We start from the raw sequence: 24,419 nt of genomic DNA, 5'->3' as shown, positions 1-24,419 counted from the left end.
TTTCGTGGGCGCACCTTCAGCTATTTAGACCATCGAGACAAGATCGATATTATTCATATATAAAGGAAATAGCGTTGGCTTTGAAATGTATAGCATGGAATATGTAAACACCGACTCACACGGTACGAGAATCCGTGATTGATTTTTATATATAAGTGAGCCAAACTGGTTGTGTTTCCATATCGTAAAACATATATTATACTGTATCATATATTAGAAATACAAAATAAACATCGCGAAACTTGTTATTATATTTTATTGTATTTACGATACGGAAACACACAAGAGTGAAAATCTCTATATTAATATAATCTTATTCTCAAAATAAACGATATTTAAGACGTTATTTCATTTAATGAAGTAACTTCAATCAGAAACCGCGTATGAATACAATGTTTTCGTGAACCGCCCCAGTATCAAATAGTGCCAAATTATATGCTTCTATGTTTGTCTACAGTTGGGGAACCCATATCTAAATATATTGGAAACGTTTGTCAACATTGAGCAAGCAGACATGTAATCGTTGTTTGGGGGTTAAAAGTAGTTCCTACTAGGCGACCCCATTTGCATATTTATCGTATTCATGATACCAGGTTTTTCGGATTGGTTTATATCATTGATTAAACTAGTATCCATTATATGATGCGCTGAATACATTTCATGCAAACAGATGTGACGGAAATAATTCCATTTTCGAATTCTAGATGACCACATTTGTATATTTTATTGGATCGTGATACCAAGTTTTTCGGATTGGTTTACCGCATTGATAAAACTAGTATCCATGATATGATATGCTGAATTCTTTTCATGCAAACAGATGTGGATAAAAAATGCCGATTTTCGAATTCCCTTAAACACATCTAGCAAGGTTGTCCGGGACAAAATAATCAGCTATATCAAGGAGACTGTCGGCTGTATACAACCATCTTAAAACAAAGTGACCTCTCTGAACAATTAAACGCCTTTCACCAGCTCACCGCTATGGGCTGTATAAGACCGCTGGTGCCAGACTCTCGACACCCATGACACCATGGACACATGGCACGTGACAGCTAACACCTGATCTCTGACATATACCACAGAGCAAGTCCAGGTTTAGGGCTCGTTTCCTGTCCCGCAGCGCCAGGAAATGAACAAACCATGTCTCTCGTACGGAGATTGACGCGAGTGGCCGCACTATTCTATGTTAGTGTCTAGGCTGACTGGCATGGTTGCCAGAGGTAATACCTTCTCTAATTCTGAGAAACGTTTCAGCCAGACGGGTCACGTGTGTTTTCAACTATATGTTAATGTATTCTCCTTTGATTGAGGCCATCTCTCTCATTACATCCCCGACCCCTCGCCTTCACAAGAGAATTCCGCTACTACTATTGTTCTGAATGACCATCAGGTCAACCATCATGGATACCCAATAGGATGAGATGGTAATGTATATGCAAACCTTCTCGCGCCAAACAGGCCGCTTGGGATGCATTCTCCCTAGGGAGCTGAGATTATATTATGAATGCATATTTATCCGATCCCCGTCATGCAAATACCACTTATTTTAACTAGGTTGAACAAGGTGACTAAACTGCCCGGCAAAAGTATGCAGCCATGTGGTGGCTAAAAGAAACAAATAAGATGGCTATTCGATGATGATGTATTTGATACGGGTATCATAGTTTGTTTGTTTTGTTTTAAATTTGCAGTGTTTCGGGACTACTTTTCAGCATGGTAACATATTGATAACGTATGTAATTTTATATTTTTTCAAATTCAATTTTCCTGGCAGTTTGAAATGAGTGTCGGTAGATAGGTTTTAATAACCTGGCTGGCATAGTGTGTCGCCCTACCTCGACGAGGGGAGGCTGGCACAATTATCTATCTGTTTCGCTGATACCATCTCCATTAATCTTGAATGCCAGGGCGGACGGGTAGCCTAGTGGTTAAAGCGTTCGCTCCTCACGCCGAACACCCAAATATTCCCAGGGGTACAATGTGTGAAACCCATTGCTGGTGTCCCCCGCCGTGATATTGCTGGCGTAGACGGCGTACTCACTCACTCACTCACTCACTCACTCACGGTGAGACGCTGTGAGACAGTACAGGTCGCGCGTTTCTCTCTCACTCTCAGCTGGGAGCACGGTTGGCCAAGTCATCGAAGACGCCAGAAATGTCTTGGGGATGTCGGAATCCTATGGTAGTGGGTTCGAATCCCAGATTCGCCTTAATTATGATTCTTAATCCGTCAGCACTATACCCATGTTGTTTCACCAGTGTGGTAAACGTCAAAGATCTGCATTACTGTTGTTTCCCCCTCATCAAGGTGACATGCCGTGATTCGGTGGTAAACCCAACCCACTCACACACCTTGTCTTCCACCGATATGTCCATGAGAGTCATTGAGTAAATGAATATGGTTTTACGCCGGTTTTCGCAATATTCCAGCTATATGGATTGGAGATGGGAAAAACCAAGGGGGCGAAGCCCCCGTGGTTTTTCCCGACCCCCAGGGCATGCTCTGTCTACCAAAAACCGAGGGAAAGTGTTTTTCCATACTTATAAACCGTCTAAATTGATAACATGTTATAACGAGCATCTGGGGGCACGGGTGGCCCAGTCGTCTAAGGCGCCGCGATTCGCTGTGCAGAGTTGCGTCCCTTAGGCACGCCAGAAACCTATGATTGTGGGTTCGAATCCCGGTTCGCCCCGATTATGTTTCTAGGTTTGTCAGCACCATACCCGTGCTCGTGGGTTTCACCGAAGTGGTAAATGTCTGAGACCTGCATCACTTCGGGCTTTCCTCCCACATTAAGCTGACACGCCGTGATATAACTGGAATACTGTTAAAAGCGGCGTTAAACCAAACTAACTCACTCACTATAACGAGCATCTATAAATGACGCGCTTCATTATAGCACTTCCTTGAAGACGTGATATCATAATTTGCACGTGAAATTCGCTGACTTGCCAGGCGTTCAAGAGCACTTGGATGTGTCAACAACAAAACACAACTAAAATACTTACTTTTAAATGAAAGTGAAATCTTCGGTCTCTAAATGTTTGTGTTGCAATATTCCACTTCTTTTAAACTTTTCAAAACGAAAATTCGCAAATTTACAAGGTGTCTTTTACTTTACAAGATTTACGACTTTAAACAATCCAACTGTTACAAAGAGGTAGTTGTGACCTAACGGCTAACAGTTACTTTACGTGCAAATTGTGCAGCATTGTTAAGCACTTGTTTAAAAGCACGTGTTTTGAAACCTCGCTGTCCTTTCACCAGAGACTCTGAAGTGGAAAGATGAGCGACGACGACTTTCATTTTGTTACCCAGTCTTCATTCACTGTACACATGACATTCAATTTTAATTGAATTAAAATTTTGAATTGCTACTTGTAGTCATTTTTTCAGTTACTTGGTTAAATTTGGGATTTGAGGTTATACATTCAAAGTAAAACCTCCAGAACGAACAAAAAACCTCATAATACCTCATTACTTTCAAAGTAAAATCTCACAATAGGTTTTAATGCCTATAGAAAGAACTCTCTTACTTAATAGAGATCCCAATGAATAGGTTTATAACGTTGCGGGAAACACCAGAAATGGGCTTCACACATTATAATCATGTGGGGAATTGAACCCGGGGCGTGACGAGCAAACGCTTTAACCACTAGGCTACCCCACCGCTCCTATCCCCGAGAGGAAGATTATAAAAACAGTGCCATCTTACCTTCCCCTGTTAGGACGGGCCGGACATGCTCGAGCCAGGTCTCACCACTGTACCCCGTCTGTATATAGTGCACCAGTACCTGAACAGTTGAAACAAACAATTAACATTACGGTAATAATCATAAGCAATCTTATTAACTTATGGATATCACATAAATTATCTTTAACTGCTGGTAGGTGCCAAAAAATGCATAATTTCCCAAAAGCATTAAGAATGGCTCGAAAAAATATTCATAATCAATTTGAAATACGTCTAATTAGGTTGAGAATACACTAAATCGTCACCATTTTCGCGAACACCTAGTGTCATCACTGGTTTTCAGTGATTGATGATGATGATGATGATGATAATGATGGAGATTTAACGAACGCTCCCGGTGTTGCCGATTTCGCACGCTGTGACTTTAGAGTACCATAGTCCTTCCAGCAGTATAGGAGTGTTCGGCATGAAGATGATACTATTCCAACTTTAAATGGGAACTATATGGGGTTCAAAGCTGGTTCAACTTCTTAAAAAGTTATAAAACATAAACATGTATCTATGTGACACTGATTTGTTGTTTGACTTGCCTTTGCAAGTGTTTGTGACGGGCTCGCCTTTCCCGAACACCTGGCATTATTATTATCACTATTTGATAGTGATTCACTGACATGCTCACGATTGAGGCGGCATCGCGCAATCGACTGCTTTTAGCAGAGATATGAATATGGGAAGGGCTGTGTCGCTTTTATTGCCATAAGTTGTGTTTTTAAATGAATTTATAGTTATCATTCAACTACATACAATGTCATTTATTTCCTTCAGCCAATGACACAACAATCATGACAACAATTAAGATGGAGTGTCTCTGTCATCAACTGATCCAGTTTGGTTGAACGGTAGTTTGAACGTCCGTGACATACATCAGACTCGATGCTGACAGTAGGGGTAAATTGATTGTCTGTATCCAGCCATTAACGTTTGACTCTTCAAAACACTGTTGATAAAATACTATTAATCAGTCCTGATCTAATTACAAGATTACAAATTGTGCTGGTTGTGTTATCAATATGATGGACCCTTGTGTGTGTTGAATAACCGAGTGAACAGGACAGCGGGGCGGTTGTGGACAGAGATACGGAAGCCTTTTAGGGCCATTTCTTTTTTCTTGAAATTTCAAGATACTTACGTAATATTTCAAGATGTTATGTTGAAAATTCAAGATACTTAGCGGGACATGGATGGTCCAGTCGTCTAAAGGCGCCGCGATTCGCTGTCCAGAGTTGCGTCCCTTGGGCACGACAGAAACCTATGATTGAGGGTCACACCATGAAGCACGGTGGCAGAGATTCAGACAAGGGCACACCATGAAGCACGGTGACAGAGATTGAGCCAACGAGGTCACACCATGAAACACTATGGCAGAGATTCAGACAACGAGGTCACACTATATAGCATGGTGACAGAAATTGAGGCAACGAGGTCACACCATGAAGCACGTTGACAGAAAAAGAGACAAGGTCACACCATGAAGCACGTTGACAGAGATTGAGACAAGGTCACACCATGAAGCACGGTGGCAGAAATTGAGACAAGGTCACACCATGGTTTAGACTACCACTGGTAGTCAAGACCATGTGTTGGTACACAGGTAGTCAAGACCATGTGTTGGTACACTGGTAGTCTGAACCATGTGTTGGTACACAGGTGGTCTAAACCATATGTTGGTACACTGGTAGTCTGAACCATGTGTTGGTACACTTATAGTCTAAACCATGTGTTGGTACACTGGTAGTCTGAACCATGTGTTAGTACACTGGTAGTCTGAACCATGTGTTGGTACACTTATAGTCTAAAACATGTGTTGGTACACTGGTAGTCAAGACCATGTGTTGGTACACTTATAGTCTAAACCATGTGTTGGTACACTGATAGTCTAAACCATGTGTTGGTACACTGGTAGTCTAAACCATGTGTTGGTACACTTATAGTCTAAACCATGTGTTGGTACACTTATAGTCTAAACCATGTGTTGTAACACTGGTAGTCTAAACCATGTGTTGGTACACTGGTAGTCTGAACCATGTGTTGGTACACTGATAGTCTAAACCATGTGTTGGTACACTGGTAGTCTGAACCATGTGTTGGTACACTGGTAGTCTGAACCATGTGTTGTTACACTTATAGTCTAAACCATGTGTTGGTACACTGGTAGTCTGAACCATGTGTTGGTACACTGGTAGTCTGAACCATGTGTTGGTACACTGGTAGTCTGAACCATGTGTCGGTACACTTATAGTCTAAACCATGTGTTGGTACACTGATAGTCTAAAACATGTGTTGGTACACTGGTAGTCTGAACCATGTGTTGGTACACTGATAGTCAAGACCATGTGTTGGTACACTTATAGTCTAAACCATGTGTTGGTACACTTATAGTCTAAACCATGTGTTGGTACACTTATAGTCTAAACCATGTGTTGGTACACTGGTAGTCTGAACCATGTGTTGGTACACTTATAGTCTAAACCATGTGTTGGTACACTGATAGTCTAAAATATGTGTTGGTACACTGGTAGTCTGAACCATGTGTTGGTACACTGATAGTCTAAACCATGTGTTGGTACACTGATAGTCTGAACCATGTGTTGGTACACTGGTAGTCTGAACCATGTGTTGTTACACTGATAGTCTAAACCATGTGTTGGTACACTGGTAGTCTGAACCATGTGTTGGTACACTGGTAGTCTGAACCATGTGTTGGTACACTTATAGTCTAAACCATGTGTTGGTACACTGATAGTCTAAAACATGTGTTGGTACACTGGTAGTCTGAACCAAGTGTTGGTACACTGATAGTCAAGACCATGTGTTGGTACACTGGTAGTCTGAACCATGTGTTGGTACACTTATAGTCTAAACCATGTGTTGGTACACCGGTAGTCTGAACCATGTGTTGGTACACCGGTAGTCTGAACCATGTGTTGGTACACTGATAGTCAAGACCATGTGTTGGTACACTGGTAGTCTGAACCATGTGTTGGTACACTTATAGTCTAAACCATGTGTTGGTACACCGGTAGTCTGAACCATGTGTTGGTACACCGGTAGTCTGAACCATGTGTTGGTACACTGGTAGTCTGAACCATGTGTTGGTACACTTATAGTCTAAACCATGTGTTGGTACACCGGTAGTCTGAACCATGTGTTGGTACACTGGTAGTCTGAACCATGTGTTGGTACACTGATAGTCTAAACCATGTGTTGGTACACTGATAGTCTAAACCATGTGTTGGTACACTGGTAGTCTGAACCAAGTGTTGGTACACTGATAGTCAAGACCATGTGTTGGTACACTGGTAGTCTGAACCATGTGTTGGTACACTTATAGTCTAAACCATGTGTTGGTACACCGGTAGTCTGAACCATGTGTTGGTACACCGGTAGTCTGAACCATGTGTTGGTACACTGATAGTCAAGACCATGTGTTGGTACACTGGTAGTCTGAACCATGTGTTGGTACACTTATAGTCTAAACCATGTGTTGGTACACCGGTAGTCTGAACCATGTGTTGGTACACCGGTAGTCTGAACCATGTGTTGGTACACCGGTAGTCTGAACCATGTGTTGGTACACCGGTAGTCTAAACCATGTGTTGGTACACCGGTAGTCTGAACCATGTGTTGGTACACTGGTAGTCTGAACCATGTGTTGGTACACCGGTTCAGTAGCCCAGGCGATTTTCAGCAGCGCTATTAACGGACTACCAGGAGCCCCATGTGTGAGGAGAGCTTCTTTCAACCAGGATTTGTATCTACAGAATTCCTGTGGTGCGGCGTTCGAGTTCGAGCTCAGAATAGTCGTACTTTGTTTTTGTTCATACTTGGTTCGTGGATAGACCCAACAAACATTCACGTGGAATGAACTGGATGTGTTTCAATTCAATGTCCTTTCAACTTTTAGTTTCGACCGACGACCTTATAGTAAACCCCAGTAATCAAAATGGCGCCTGTGATATAAATGAACAAGGTTAGGACTTGTGTTGCGACATTATATGTAAATTATATGTATCGATGTCGGCCCTCTTGTCCACCTGTGCTCGTCGGTGGACGGATGGCAATCAGTTTACCATCAGCTGCATCGAACCCTTTGTTGTTCAGGTGGTACTTGTCCATAAACAATGAATTATATGCCGGATTCTTTAACAATAGCAACAGCTGTTTTATTGTTTGCTGGATAGCGCTGATTGATTATCAAAGCTATCGATATACGAACCAGTCTGTATTGTTTGTGTGTGTGTGTAATTAGAGGAAATAGTCGAACGCTTAATTAAAGTTTCTCAATCCCCGGCCTCTGCTTGAAACCCTTTGCATCATAGTTACAGTTCATTATGCATGTTGTAAGAAGCCCATTTAGTCATTTCCAGCACTAACATGGAGGCCAGGTAAAACTAGTGACTGAAAGTATGAACAACAGCAAGGGCCCCTATAAGAAAAATACATGTTCGTCGCACCATGGGTCGCGACCTTTTCTCGAACAGGATCATTCACACAGGAAACTATTAGATGTAGCTCGCAGGCTATTGATCGTAATGTAATATGCCTTCTCATAAGTAACCCTATACTAATTCTAGAACGTCCATGTAATATTTATGTTAATTTATCGGTGAGGAGCTTGCTTTGTGTGCTCAAAGAGCTTTCGATTAGTTGTAGAAGGAATTCCCTGAATGTTATAACGCAGATTATTTCATCTAGACAACAGATGTCTGGGTTCAAAAGAAGCTTCAGGATGAGGTCACAAAGTCAACCCGTGAAGATCCGGGGTAGATTGGTCTTCAGCAACCCATGCTTGCCATAAAAGGCGACTATGCTTGCCGTAAAAAGGCGACCATGCTTGCCGTAAAAGGCGACTATGCTTGTCGTAAAAGGCGACCAACGGGATAGGGTGGTCAGGCTCGCTGACTTGGTTGATGCATGTCATCGATCCCACATTGCGTGGATCGATGCTCATGATATTAATCCCTGGATTGTCTGGTCCAGACTCGATTATTTACAGACCGCCGTCATATAGCTTGAATATTGCTGAGTGCGGCGTAAAACAACCAACCAACCAACCAACCACAAAGTCAGCCGTGTTGATGATTTCAGTTCAAATTCTTGATCACCCCAGAAACCTTTGACCTTGGGTTGGCATCCAGGATGTTTCTGGATTTGTCAGCACCATACCCCTGCCCGTGGGTTTCACCAAAGCGGTAAATATCTGAGACTTAGGACTTTGCTCACACATTAAACTGACACGCTGTGATATAACTGGAATACTGTTCAAAGCGGCGTTAACCCAAACTCACTCCATTAAACATTTGGACCTTAAGAGAAGCACCTCTTCGTGCCATGAACGTTAGCAACACGGATCTAACAAAAAAACAAATATATACACTATTGATGCCACTATTATAAGCGGGACAGTTGGATAGCCTGGTGGACCATGTGTTAGAAGAAGACCCCGGGTCGATTCCCCTCATGGATATCTTGTGTGTGGTGTCCCCGCCAGAATATAGGTGATGCTAAAACTGGCATAAAACTCCACTTACGCATTAAATATATTCAGGGAAGCGACCACAAGATGATACAAACGTGCTTCTTGTACCTAGGGAGTTATCCTTAACATTCTTGAACTGTAACCATTCCAACATCCAGGATCCGCGAATTATAGTATAAAATTGTACGTTTGATTACACATGAATCGCGTAGTTGCACATGAACGAAAAATAACATCAAAATACCCTTTTGGCAAAGACTGTAATTTGCTGGACCAATAACATACCCTGCATTCATTGCCACATGGCTATCGCAATGCGCTTGTGCCATCGATGTACAGTTATATCTTTAAGTAATCTTTCTGTGGGGCGTCACAGTTAGAGGAAAACAGACGTCAAGAAATGAAAGCTGACGCCACGTAACGCGACAAAATGCAACGCCACGCGTCGCGTCGCGTATCTTATGACGCCACCATCTCACACTCGGAGCTTCATTACACAAGGACATTTGTATCGGAGTGCCGCCATCACACGCCCTCTGCCCATTATGAAACACAGCTGTTACTGCTGTCTATTTCTGTTTGGACTAAACGCTGCGAACTAGTTGGATCAGGGAGAAATTCAATAAGCAATAAGCGTGTCTAGCTGAGCTTGGTTAATGTGTTGTTGAGGACGCTTTAATTCAATCTGTACACAGCACTGCACCGCGCCCTCAAGGTGTTAATGTTTTTAAAGCACTTGTTGAAACCTCAGGGGGAGCGTCAGCAGCAATGATAATACTTAAGACGGAACATTATTCTGTCTGTGTGTCTAAATCTGGCCTTGGGCCTCCCAGAAAAAAAGACACTATGTGCTGCGAATGAACTCCACTTGTATGAACTCCACTTGGACTGTTCCAGTTGGTCGATGCATGCTGTGGGTTCAACCGGTTCCTGGTTAGAACATGTCAAACAGTGCACATGGTTTCCTGTCCCCCAACTGTTCCCATTGAATCAAAACCAAGACGTCTCAAACGTGGAATAATAAATCTTATAATTGTCATATTCTTTAAAACTTCAGTGGGGAAAATCAAAGTATCGTTTTCATTTTTCGCGTGTGTGTGTGTGTGTGTGTGTGTGTGGGGGGGGGGGGGGGGGGGGTAGATTAAAGATTACAGATTTAAAGATTTGTCATTCAAAGAGACTCACCAGATCCCACATAACTTTCATTCTGCTTCTATTTTCAATTTGACAATACCAACATTTCAATAACATATGATTTCATGTTTTTTAATTACTTTTTTATTTACAATCTAAGATTTCTAGGATATTAAAACCGACAAAAAAGAAAGGTTAAAAGTTAAAACCATATAACCTTGGATTTTTAGTGTTTATGGAATTGCACAAAGTGCGCAGTTTAAATTGTTTTATGGACAATGGTGAGGAAATCCGACCGACTTCCTCACTGAATTCAGACCACATTTATTTTTTAAGTTAATCGACAACTCGGCTTGAAACTATTACAGGTTGTTGCGAGAAAAAACCGAATGGCCATCACTAACTGATAGTTTTACACTGAATAGCATACACACGCATATAAACATTACATAGCCTTTCCATTCCGCAAATATATGGATCAGGAGAGAGGGGCTATCGGAAGTCGAATGATACATAAGTTTACATACATAAACAATATGTCAGTCATATAAATCTATATACCTGACCTGATTTACTTGGCTCGCTTCCTGAGTCCCGCTGTTCGTGTGACTATGTGTGATGGAGGTGGTGTGATGGAGGCGTCAAGCAGATGCTGCCCTATCTAGGCAATAAACACACAGGGAATGTGTTGGGAAAGTGCTTAGTTCCAGTTATTGTCGTTTAGCTCCGAATATGCATTGTTTCTTTTATTACCATAATCAATAAATTTAAAAATAAATGTTAAATATTTATGCCTACTTAGTATGGATTACTGTGCTGGTGCTTCAGTCAACAGCGACCTTGACCGGAACGGTTCAAAACAATGGTCGCAAGCAGAGACATCACCAGAATAATAATTCGGAATTCGCAGAGCATTAAAATTGACAACCAGTGATCTACTTGAAGAAATTGTTGAACTTGAAGAAAATTAATGTAAAGGTAACGGACAAGGTTAACACGTCCGTGATGTAAACTTGAAAACACTGAAACTGTATGTAATCAGCTGAATAGTATATAGACACAGAATATACAGCTGAAAGCATTGAAACAGCATCAAGTTAAACTGAAATGGACCATATGAGAAACTCATAAATGAAACTGGACCACGATGAAATCTCTGAGTAAAGAGACGAACAACGTCGGAACAGCACCAAAAGAACTGGACCATATGAAAAAGACATCAACTGAAACTGGACCATATGAAAAAGACATCAATTGAAACTGGACCATATGAAAAACACATCGACAGAACTTGACCATATGAAAACCACATCAACAGAAACTGGACCATATGAAGAAAACATCAATTGAAACTGGACCATTTGAAAACCACATCAACATAAACTTGACCATATGAAAACCACATCAACATAAACTAGACCATATGAAAACCACATCTACTGAAACTGGACCATATGAAAACCACATCAACATAAACTTGACCATATGAAAAACATATCTACTAAAACTGGGCCATATGAGAAACTCATGAATGAAACTGGACCATGATGAAATCTCTGATTATAGAGCCGAACAACGTTAAAAACAGCACCAAATGAGTTGGACCCCTTGGAAACCTCACGCTATAGGGTCCAAACAACGCGGAAGCCACGTGAGTGAAATGAGATTGGACCACCTGGAAATATATAGTGCTAGACAACCTTGAAACGGTAATTGAAACTGGCCCCATTTGAAATCTCAGAACATGGATCCGAAAAGCGTTGAAACTGGACTAAAATAGATAATAGTGGACCCTGCGAAAACGACAGAATATACTGTCTAATGTGGCGCTAGACAACGTTGAAATTGCACCAAATGAAACTGGACCTCGATACGACATAATATACTGTGTCTCTAATGTGGCGCTAGAGAACGTTGAAATTGTACTAAATTAAACTTCACCACGTGAAAACGACAGAATATACTGTCCAATGTGGCGCTAGACAACGTTGAAATTGTACTAAATTAAACTTAACCACGTGAAAACGACAGAATATACTGTCTAATCTGGCGCTAGACAACGTTGAAATTGTACTAAATGAAACTTAACCACGTGAAAACGACAGAATATACTGTCTTATGTGGCGCTAGACAACGTTGAAATTGTACTAAATGAAACTTAACCACGTGAAAACGACAGAATATACTGTCTAATGTGGCGCTAGACAACGTTGAAATTGCACCAAATGAAACTGGACCTCGCGAAAACGACAGAATATATGACAAAACAACCCCGCAACCGCACGTAAGGAAACCCGAGAATATATAGCTAATCAGTGTCGTAATGATACCAAATACATCTTGATACTGTATAACGCGCAGAATAGCGGACTGAACAACGTCGAAACTGCAGCAAACCAAAAAGATAAAGTAAACATAAGATATATGGATGAACAACGTCGCTTTTAATTGTATTAAATAAGTTATTTATCCATATATTATCCTTACTAAGTACTCCAAAATTCTAAATGCCTCTCAAAGAAACTCATCTTATAAAAACCATCAACTTTGAAACCGTTTGTTTGTTTGTTTGCTTAACGCCGCACTCACTAATATTCCAGCTGTATAACGGCGGTCTGTAAATAATCGAGTCTAGACCAGACCGACGAGTAATAGTGTTATGAGACTGGTATGGTTTCGTGTGAAAATATTTGCCTGTGTTATACTGTTACTGAGAAAGATTTTTAATCAAATGGGTTCTGGCATTTAGAACGCCGGTAAACAGTCGTCTAGCTCTCCTTGTATTTAATGTACGACATGTCATGATTCAAAAGCCAAGGATTAATTAATATTCAATCAAAACTTAAGGAATATCAACCGCTTTGTCTTCAACCTCGGTTTTTCCAGTCAACCGGCTTAGATGGATATTACGATATTAGACTAAAAATCACATTTTATAAAGTAGTAAATGTTTATACCACGTACAGAGAAGTCCGTTTAAAACGATGTAACGAGATGGTCCCGACATAAAGTTCCACTCCGTAGCCTAATCCGCTTGTCTCGAACCGGTAATACCGCATGTTCGATGTTCTACGGGACTTCGAGTTACGGGGTTCGATCCCCGACCGCGTCATACCAAAAGACGTTAAAAGATGGTACTTGTTGTTACCCTGTCTGGCGCTCGGCATTAAGGGGCTAACACAAGGACTGGTCGGCTCGGAGTCAGTATACTGTGTCTGAGTGGGGTATTCATGTTAAACTGCGACATGGTATCTCAGTGAGCAAGCACTATAAATCGGCATCAGTCGGGACTAGTACAAGCAGCCACACAAACACACACACGTACATGCACGTCGCTATATAAGTGCAATAATCTTGGACGCAACGTTAAACCCCATTTCACCTCACCGGAGTAGTACAGGCATCCACAGCCACCCACACCCTGACCCACATACACACACACACACACACGCGCGCACGCACGCACACACGTGCATACACTATCTAAGCCCAATATTCTTGAAAACCTATTTGACCACCCGACTCGCCTCGCCTCGCCTCACCTCACCTCACCTCACCTCACCTCACCTCACCTCACCTCACCTCACCTCACCTCACCTCACCTCACCTCACCTCACTTCACCTCACTTCACCTCCGTTTGGTCCAACCTCATTTACAGGTTGTGTTCGTGCCGCAATGTACGTGACCTTACAGCAAACCAGTGCTTCAGAAACATGCATCACTGGATTGATTGTTTAAAACAGATTTACTATTGTCACAGGCAACGAGATGTAACTAACTCAACGGAAGGACATTAGTAGATTGGACTAACGGAAATACACATCTGCCTGGCCGGAGTGAACTCCTGGTTAACACCGCAGTAAGTATATCAGTCCTATGCTGAACAAATGAATGAATAGGTGCCCGCATCTCTGTGTGCGCAGTAAGGAGAACAAAGCTAATGTCCAATAACATGTAGTGTGCCCGTAGAAGCCAGTGGCATACGCTTTGAGGCAATCGATGGTGGTGTTTAAGAGTTTACGCAAACATATGTTAGGTAGGGATGAAGCTGTGCTTCCTGTAAGTTGCAGGACGGATGTGATGTGGGTCTGTTTTACACATATCGACAGTAGCCAGCATGTCTCATACACAGACCGCACACACGTCACAGATGCAACTTTAATAAATATATGTAACAGACCGTACAGACGTCACATGTACTTCTAAACACGCCTATATCACAGATAGTACACACGTCACAGATGCAACTTTAATAAATATATGTAACAGACCGTACAGACGTCACATGTACTTCTAAACACGCCTATATCACAGACCGCACACACGTCACATGTACTTCTAAACACGCCTATATCACAGACCGCACACACGTCACATGTACTTCTAAACACGCCTATATCACAGATCGTACACACGTCACATATATGCATGTACTTCTAAACACGCCTATATCACAGACCGCTCACACGTCACATGTACTTCTAAACACGCCTATATCACAGATCGTACACACGTCACATGTACTTCTAAACACGCCTATATCACAGACCGTACACACGTCACATGTACTTCTAAACACGCCTATATCACAGACCGCACACACGTCACATGTACTTCTAAACACGCCTATATCACAGATCGTACACACGTCACATATGCACCTTAAACACATATATATAACAGACGGTACACACGTCACATATACTTCTAAACAAGCCTATATCACAGATCATACACACGTTACAGATGCACGTTAAACACATACATATCAAAGATCGTACACACGTCACAGATGAACCTTAAACAAATATGAATAACAGACCGTACACACTTCACATGTAATAGAACTTATTCTAGACACGCCCATATCACAGACCATGCACTGCTTTGATGTGCTCTAGCTACATTACCATAGGCCATAAATATCACGCTTATATCACAGACCGTACACTTCTCAGATACACTCTAGACACGCTTATATCACAGACCGTACACTTCTCAGATACACTCTAGACACGCCCATATCACAGACCGTACACTTCTCAGATACACTCTAGACACGCTTATATCCCAGACCGGACACTTCTCAGATACGCTCTGTACACACGTCTCATGAGCAGTCTATACACACCTAAATCAGAGAATGAACACGCATACTGTGCCCTTACATATTCGTCTGTGTCGCTGTCTACTGCGGGTTTTACATTATCACAGGGCTACATGCGTCGTTATCATCTCCGTCCGCCCGACTCCTCAAATCAGGGCATTTCTAGCACCCATGTGCCCGGAGTGGTTTGTACTTACAACAATCTGTCTCTAATTGCTTCAACATCCGGGCTCCAGTTATTGCCGTATGTTGCCTTCACCTGCTGGGCTGATTGAATATCGCAGATGTGTTTCATAAATGTAAAATAAAATCAATGTATCTGGCATATCTCTCTACATTACACGGCAATGTGATGGGCAACATGTCACCTGATAGCTTTATACGTGATCGTTCATTGGATGATCCGCCTTAGCGACTTAAGAGATATAAGTGCAAATAAGCATACAGCAAGCTGGTATCTTACATGAATTTGAATGTATTCAAACTGTGATAAACAGCTGCTCCTGCTGCTTCTGTGAAAGTGATACAGTACAGGGTTGCATTATAATTCATTATTATCAGTTCAGAGTACCGTATCCACTCCGCATCATTCAAATTGCCAAAGTTGAAATTTGTTCATCACACACTGAGTTGGTTGAACCCTGCAGTGTCTTTTTGCTTTTTGTTCTGTGTGTGTGCGTGCGTGCATGCGTGTGTGCGTGCGTGCGTGCGTGCGTGCGTGCGTGCGTGCGTGCGTGTGTGTGTGTGTGTGTGTGTGTGTGTGTGAGGGGGGGGGGGGTGTTCGTGTGTGTTTAACGCCGCACTCAGCAGTGTTTCAGCTAATGACGGCGGACTGTAAACAATCCATTGACCGATATTGTGAGCAACAAGGTACGAAAACACGTATCAGCCAAGACAACGAGCCCGAACCACCCGATCCAGACGCCTCTTACGACCAGCATAGGTTGCTAGGGACCTGTTCTAACCCGAATCTCTATAGGGCCAACCACGCAGTAGACGACAAAAATATATATACCGTATTCGACGTAATAAGCGCCCAGGGCGCTCTCAAAATTAGAAATAGGGGGCTCTTATTGGAATATTATTTGGGTGAAAAAAAAACAGAGTTGAAAGTTCGTAAATTTCGTGGTTTATGCTGACAACCTGAAATGTTTATATACGACTTATATATTTTTCAAGGATTTAATTGCTCATAATTAAGGGTGCATATAACACACGAGTGCGTATTATACACGAATAAATACGTCTTGTGTACATTGATTGGAAGGGGTGCTAATTGAAATTGTTCACTAGCCAATATATTAGCAAATATCGCCGCGGGCGCCTATTAGAGCGGGGCGCTTATTACATCGAATACGGTAATTAGAAAATGGAAACCCCTGCACTGGTGAACGAATTAATTTTTACTCTGTTATCAGTTTTACAGAGAACACACCCCGCATAACTTCAGGGACTGTATTCTATGTAAAAATAATATCTGAGTAAAGATTAATTCATTCAGCAGTCCCGGGTGGTCCAAATTGCGCGGATCGATGCTCATGATATCAATCACTTGATTGTCTTGATGGTCCAGATTCGATTATTTACAGACCGCCGTCGTAAAGCTAGAATAATGATGAGTGCGACGTTAAAAAAAAACAAAAACAAATACTTCAGGAACAGTTAATGTTTACCTTTCTTTTTGTATCCAAACTTTACCTAAACATATTTTCAAGAGTTTTCGGCCCAATGATCAACAAATAATTGTTTAGTCAGGGAAACAATATGATACCGTGTTTTCTTTCATTGATTAGATTTATCAAAGTTGACCTGTTTTGAAATACTTTATTATCAACATTTATTTTCATTTCGACTGAATCATTTGTTTTATGTGCATAATGCGAGTTGATCAGCTGTTGGTAGCAATATCATCGACAGTCTGGTTCAGTTCTTTTCTTCCATTAATTTCTGATTATGTATTACGTGTTCAATTAATCAAACAAATTAACATTTGCCATGGATCTATCGTCGCTGTGCCATGCATTGTAAGCATTCTTGCCCAAACGATGACGGTTATAAATGTGGGTCATCCTCGTTTATGCAATGTACCATATCTCCATTTATTTATCTATCTAAATAAAATGGACGAATATATGGGCTCGATAACACAATGTATAACATCTCTATTCTATCGTGATAAATGCATGAAAGGGGGCACAATACGCTGGATGATCTAGGACACGCCATTGTGACTTTGTTGATACTCTGAGAAAACGACACAACTGTCCATAGAACACCGATCTGTTTGTTGGTATCAATTAACCTAATCGACTTTGCTTTACACGTCTTAAAATAAATCAATCTTAAGGAAATTATCGATTAAGAAAACTTCATAAACAACTATACTATGCATATATTGGTTTCCGATGATTTACATCAGGTTGTATTGTTTGTATGAATACTGAACATCGATATCGAACCATGGGAAAGAAGGGGACTGGCGCAGTATGTCCTAGATACAGTTGTTACACGATGTAGGGGAGTGGCGACATTGTGACACAATCGCCGAGCAGCAGTAAAATGATGACTTACGCTGTATGTCCTGTGTTGAACACCTTTAATCATTAGGTCTGAATGGTCATCAACAACCCCTATAATATAAACAACCATTTGATATTCAGTGGGGCAAATAGATATAAGCGGCAAAACCCTTTCCATAATCATAAAGACTGTGAGAATCCACTGCATGGTTCCGCCTATACCATGATAACCATCAAACAGTGATGACACCAGGTGTTCGCGTAAGTCTGAGCGTATCCTTCTCCAAAGGTAGCACCCGTCATGTCCTAGTTCTTTGTCATACAATGGGCAGTGTTACTACTTTTAAACTCCAGAATTCGAAGCAATGTCTGCTTGATCAATACCCATCCATCCATCCACCCATCCATCCATCCATCCATCCATCCATCCATCCATCCATCCACCCATCCATCCATCCACCCATCTATCCATCCATCCATCCATCATCCATCCATCCATCCGGCACTGAATGTTTATAGGTGTCACCTGATGTCTGGCGCTGTAGATGAAACCCTCTGCGAGGGTTGATTGATAAGTCCTGAGCCCAACATAGAAGGAATGGCGTAATAGTGAAGCCGCTCGTGGATTATAGCCATGGCAGTGACTGATTTGTGCACTGGCAGATTGTCCCGACGGAAGATCACACCTTTTGTCAGCTTCCCACATGTCTTAGCCTAATTCCATCCCATTATTGCGTGCAACATCATATGTTCCGCTTATTATCTGGCCTTTTAGACGATAGTCCACCATGATGACACCCTCGATGTGCAAGAACACGGGGGCCATAGCATTTCCAACTTATGGGAAAGTCTTTGATTTCTTTGGCGGTGGAGAGGGTTCGAATGTTTTTTGTTTGGAATTGGACTGGACCTGGTGGACCTAGGTTTCGTTCAGAGCTTCAAATAGAGCTAGATTATCACGGGAATTGTTGGTGCGTTTTTTATGAGATGTCAGAAGGTTTGGAACCCAGTGGGCTGACACTTTCTTCATTTCCAGAGTTTCTGTGATAATGGAATGTACTCTCTCCTGGGAAATAGCAAATATGACGCTTAGTCATTCGCCGGTCGGCTGTCACCATGTCGTGGATTCTCGCCGAGTCGATTTCTGCGGAGGTTGCGGACGTCACAGGCCTTCCAAGATGGGGGTCGTCTTCTAGACTCTTCTTGCTACGTTTAAACCACACCATCATTTCTTACTGTTGTACTCATATCTTCATGGGTGGCTTAAGGTATAAAGCCCCTTTTCTGCAGGTACTTGATCACTACACGTTCCTCAAGTTAGTCAATTTTCTACAGGCCCCTTATTATTTTCCTAACTTGTCACACTGAAACAATTTGCTGAGTTGACTCAAGTTCTTGTAGATATTGTGATTATTTGATATGGGTGTTACATTCCGCACAATGTAGGACAAGGCCATCCGGTTTTTGTCAGAAAGTAGAAGATGCAAATCGGACACTTGTCTATTGACGGGTTGATATACAATATGATAGATCTAGGTCATGGAATGATGAAATCAGATCTCTGGCAACGGTACACGTAGGTCTTAGAGACCATGAACGATGTTATAAATCATATTTACACCAGACTGTAGGTCTAGGACATGACAAAGTGTACTTAGTGATAATCATATTACCATTAGCCTCTCTGTAGGTCTTGGACATGACATGGTATACCCAGTGATAATCATGTTACCATTAGCCTCTCTGTGGGTCTTGGACATGACATGGCGTTCACAGTGATAAATCGTATCATCATTAGACTCTTTGTAGGTCTTGGACATGACATGGCGTTCACAGTGATAAATCGTATCACCATTAGCCTCTTTGTAGGTTTTGGACATGACATGGTACACCCAGTGATAATCGTATCACCATTAGCCTCACTGTAGATCTTGGACATGACATGGTATACCCAGTGATAATCGTATTACCATTAGCCTCTCTGTAGATCTTGGACATGACATGGTATACCCAGTGATAATCATATTACCATTAGCCTCTCTGTAGATCTTGGACATGGCATGGTATACCCAGTGATATTCATATTGCAATTAGCCTCTCTGTACGTCTAGGACATGACATGGTATACCCAGTGATAATCATATTACCATTAGCCTCTCTGTAGGTCTAGGACGCGACATAGTGTACCAAGTCTAGGACATGAGGGAGCTATGGGGTAGCCTAGTGGTTAAAGCGTTCGCTCGTCGTGCTGAAGGCCCGGGTTTGACTCCCACATGGGTACAATGTGTGAAACCCATTTCTGGTGTCCCCTGCCGTTAAATTGCTGGAATATTGCTAAAAGCTGAGTAAAACCATACTCACTCACTCACTCACTCACTCACTCACTCACTCACTTGGACATGACAAAGTGTACCCAGTGATAAATCATATAACCATTAGCCTCTCAGCAGGTCTAGGACGCGACATAGTATACCAAGAGATAAATCGTATTAACACCAGATATGTTAGATCTAGGTAAAAGTCTTTTGATAAATCAGATATTTTCTGTTCATGAGACAGAAATATATCATACATATTCTGACTAAACACACAAGTTCTGTCAGGTGCAACATTTTGTGTCCGAGGCTGTATATAAGTAATATACATGTGGGAAAATGATATATAAAAAATACTAGATATTGTATCATTTCACGGTGTTCTTTGACGACTGTCACTGGATTAAACTCACCCGGTTTCTTCAGTTGGATGTCAAAACATATATCGTCAGCGCTCCTTATCACAGTAGAAACTGAGTAAAACAGAAATCCTTTCTCTTCTACGATTTCCGTGTGGCCCTATTCACGCTGCGGAGAGGACGTGTAACTGAGAGGATGACTGACATTAATCAATACATGTCACTCCAGGTGGCGGTGCGCATCAGGTACGCGGAGGACCCAGAATATATGTGACATTGTGGCGGACATCAGGTACACGAGGGACCCAGGATATATGTGACACTGTGTGGGGACATCAGGTACACGTGGGCCCAGCATATATGTGACAGTGAGGGGGGACATCAGGTACACGAGGACCCAGGATATATGTGACACTGTGTGGGGACACCAGGTACACGGAGACCCAGGATATATGTGACACTGTGTGGGGACATCAGGTACACGGAGACCCAGGATATATGTGACACTGTGTGGGGACATCAGGTACACGAGGACCCAGGATATATGTGACACTGTGTGGGGACATCAGGTACACGGAAACCCAGGATATATGTGACACTGTGTGGGGACATCAGGTACACGTGGGCCCAGCATATATGTGACAGTGAGGGGGGACATCAGGTACACGAGGACCCAGGATATATGTGACACTGTGTGGGGACACCAGGTACACGGAGACCCAGGATATATGTGACACTGTGTGGGGACATCAGGTACACGGAGACCCAGCATATATGTGACACTGTGTGGGGACATCAGGTACACGTGGGCCCAGCATATATGTGACAGTGAGGGGGGACATCAGGTACACGAGGACCCAGGATATATGTGACACTGTGTGGGGACACCAGGTACACGGAGACCCAGGATATATGTGACACTGTGTGGGGACATCAGGTACACGAGGGACCCAGGATATATGTGACACTGTGTGGGGACACCAGGTACACGGAGACGCAGGATATATGTGACACTGTGTGGGGACATCAGGTACACGTGGGCCCAGCATATATGTGACAGTGAGGGGGGACATCAGGTACACGGAGAGGCAGGATATATGTGACACTGTGTGGGGACATCAGGTACACGAGGACCCAGGATATATGTGACACTGTGTGGGGACATCAGGTACACGTGGGCCCAGGATATATATGACAGTGAGGGGGGACATCAGGTACACGGAGACGCAGGATATATGTGACACTGTGTGGGGACATCAGGTACACGTGGGCCCAGCATATATGTGACAGTGAGGGGGGACATCAGGTACACGGAGAGGCAGGATATATGTGACACTGTGTGGGGACATCAGGTACACGTGGGCCCAGCATATATGTGACACTGTGTGGGGACATCAGGTACACGTGGGCCCAGCATATATGTGACACTGTGTGGGGACATCAGGTACACGAGGACCCAGCATATATGTGACACTGTGTGGGGACATCAGGTACACGGAGACCCAGCATATATGTGACACTGTGTGGGGACATCAGGTACACGAGGACCCAGCATATATGTGACACTGTGTGGGGACATCAGGTACACGAGGACCCAGGATATATGTGACACTGTGTGGGGACATCAGGTACACGGAGACCCAGGATATATGTGACACTGTGTGGGGACATCAGGTACACGAGGACCCAGCATATATGTGACACTGTGTGGGGACATCAGGTACACGGAGACCCAGGATATATGTGACACTGTGTGGGGACATCAGGTACACGAGGACCCAGCATATATGTGACACTGTGTGGGGACATCAGGTACACGTGGGCCCAGCATATATGTGACATTGTGTGGGGACATCAGATAACGAGGACCCAGCATATATGTGACACTGTGTGGGGACATCAGGTACACGAGGACCCAGCATATATGTGACACTGTGTGGGGACATCAGGTACACGGAGACCCAGGATATATGTGACACTGTGTGGGGACATCAGGTACACGAGGACCCAGCATATATGTGACACTGTGTGGGGACATCAGGTACACGTGGGCCCAGCATATATGTGACATTGTGTGGGGACATCAGATAACGAGGACCCAGCATATATGTGACACTGTGTGGGGACATCAGGTACACGAGGACCCAGCATATATGTGACACTGTGTGGGGACATCAGGTACACGTGGGCCCAGCATATATGTGACATTGTGTGGGGACATCAGATAACGAGGACCCAGCATATATGTGACACTGTGTGGGGACATCAGGTACACGGAGACCCAGGATATATGTGACACTGTGTGGGGACATCAGGTACACGAGGACCCAGCATATATGTGACACTGTGTGGGGACATCAGGTACACGTGGGCCCAGCATATATGTGACACTGTGTGGGGACATCAGGTACACGTGGGCCCAGCATATATGTGACACTGTGTGGGGACATCAGGTACACGAGGACCCAGCATATATGTGACACTGTGTGGGGACATCAGGTACACGTGGGCCCAGCATATATGTGACATTGTGTGGGGACATCAGGTAACGAAGACCAAGGATATATGTGACACTGTGTGGGGACATCAGGTACACGAGGACCCAGGATATATGTGACATTGTGTGGGGACATCAGGTACACGAGGACCCAGGATATATGTGACACTGTGTGGGGACACCAGGTACACGAGGACCCAGGATATATGTGACACTGTGTGGGGACATCAGGTACACGAGGACCCAGGATATATGTGACACTGTGTGGGGACATCAGGTACACGAGGACCCAGGATATATGTGACACTGTGTGGGGACACCAGGTACACGAGGACCCAGGATATATGTGACACTGTGTGGGGACATCAGGTACACGAGGACCCAGGATATATGTGACACTGTGTGGGGACATCAGGTACACGGAGACCCAGGATATATATGACACTGTGTGGGGACACCAGGTACACGAGGACCCAGGATATATGTGACACTGTGTGGGGACATCAGGTACACGGAGACCCAGGATATATGTGACACTGTGTGGGGACATCAGGTACACGGAGACCCAGGATATATGTGACACTGTGTGGGGACATCAGGTACACGAGGACCAAGGATATATGTGACACTGTGTGGGGACACCAGGTACACGAGGACCCAGGATATATGTGACACTGTGTGGGGACATCAGGTACACGAGGACCCAGGATATATGTGACACTGTGTGGGGACATCAGGTACACGGAGACCCAGGATATATATGACACTGTGTGGGGACATCAGGTACACGAGGACCCAGGATATATGTGACACTGTGTGGGGACATCAGGTACACGGAGACCCAGGATATATGTGACACTGTGTGGGGACATCAGGTACACGAGGACCCAGCATATATGTGACACTGTGTGGGGACATCAGGTACACGAGGACCCAGCATATATGTGACACTGTGTGGGGACATCAGGTACACGAGGACCCAGGATATATGTGACACTGTGTGGGGACATCAGGTACACGAGGACCCAGCATATATGTGACACTGTGTGGGGACATCAGGTACACGAGGACCCAGGATATATGTGACACTGTGTGGGGACACCAGGTACACCGTTACATGTGACGCTGGCGGAGATGAGATTCACTTCGAATAGTTATTTATTACTTGTTTATTAATAGCACATTTTATTCATCTGAAATAAAATAAAGGTAAACAGTTGTTGTCAATTAACGTGGCACCATTCAACAGT

General features: G+C 43.2%; 1 protein-coding gene across 2 annotated transcripts in view; it reads right to left on the bottom strand.

Moving 5' to 3' along the window:
* The window catches only part of LOC139468918 (uncharacterized), a 39,678-nt gene extending 18,829 nt beyond the window's left edge, over window positions 1-20,849 (bottom strand). For both annotated transcript variants that reach the window (XM_071251053.1, XM_071251055.1), the window contains exons 1-2: window positions 20,727-20,849; window positions 3,720-3,798 (exon numbers count right to left, since the gene is read on the bottom strand). The gene's annotated coding sequence lies outside the window, so the exon portion shown is untranslated. The remainder of the gene's footprint in view (window positions 1-3,719; window positions 3,799-20,726) is intronic.
* Between the last annotated feature and the right edge of the window lie 3,570 nt (window positions 20,850-24,419).

This window comes from Haliotis cracherodii, unplaced genomic scaffold (assembly GCF_022045235.1).
Source record: "Haliotis cracherodii isolate W230 unplaced genomic scaffold, xgHalCrac1.p SCAF_2, whole genome shotgun sequence".
Classification (NCBI taxonomy): domain Eukaryota; kingdom Metazoa; phylum Mollusca; class Gastropoda; order Lepetellida; family Haliotidae; genus Haliotis; species Haliotis cracherodii.
Note: the sequence above shows the minus strand (reverse complement) of the source record. Positions and strands in the feature narration are given on the sequence as shown.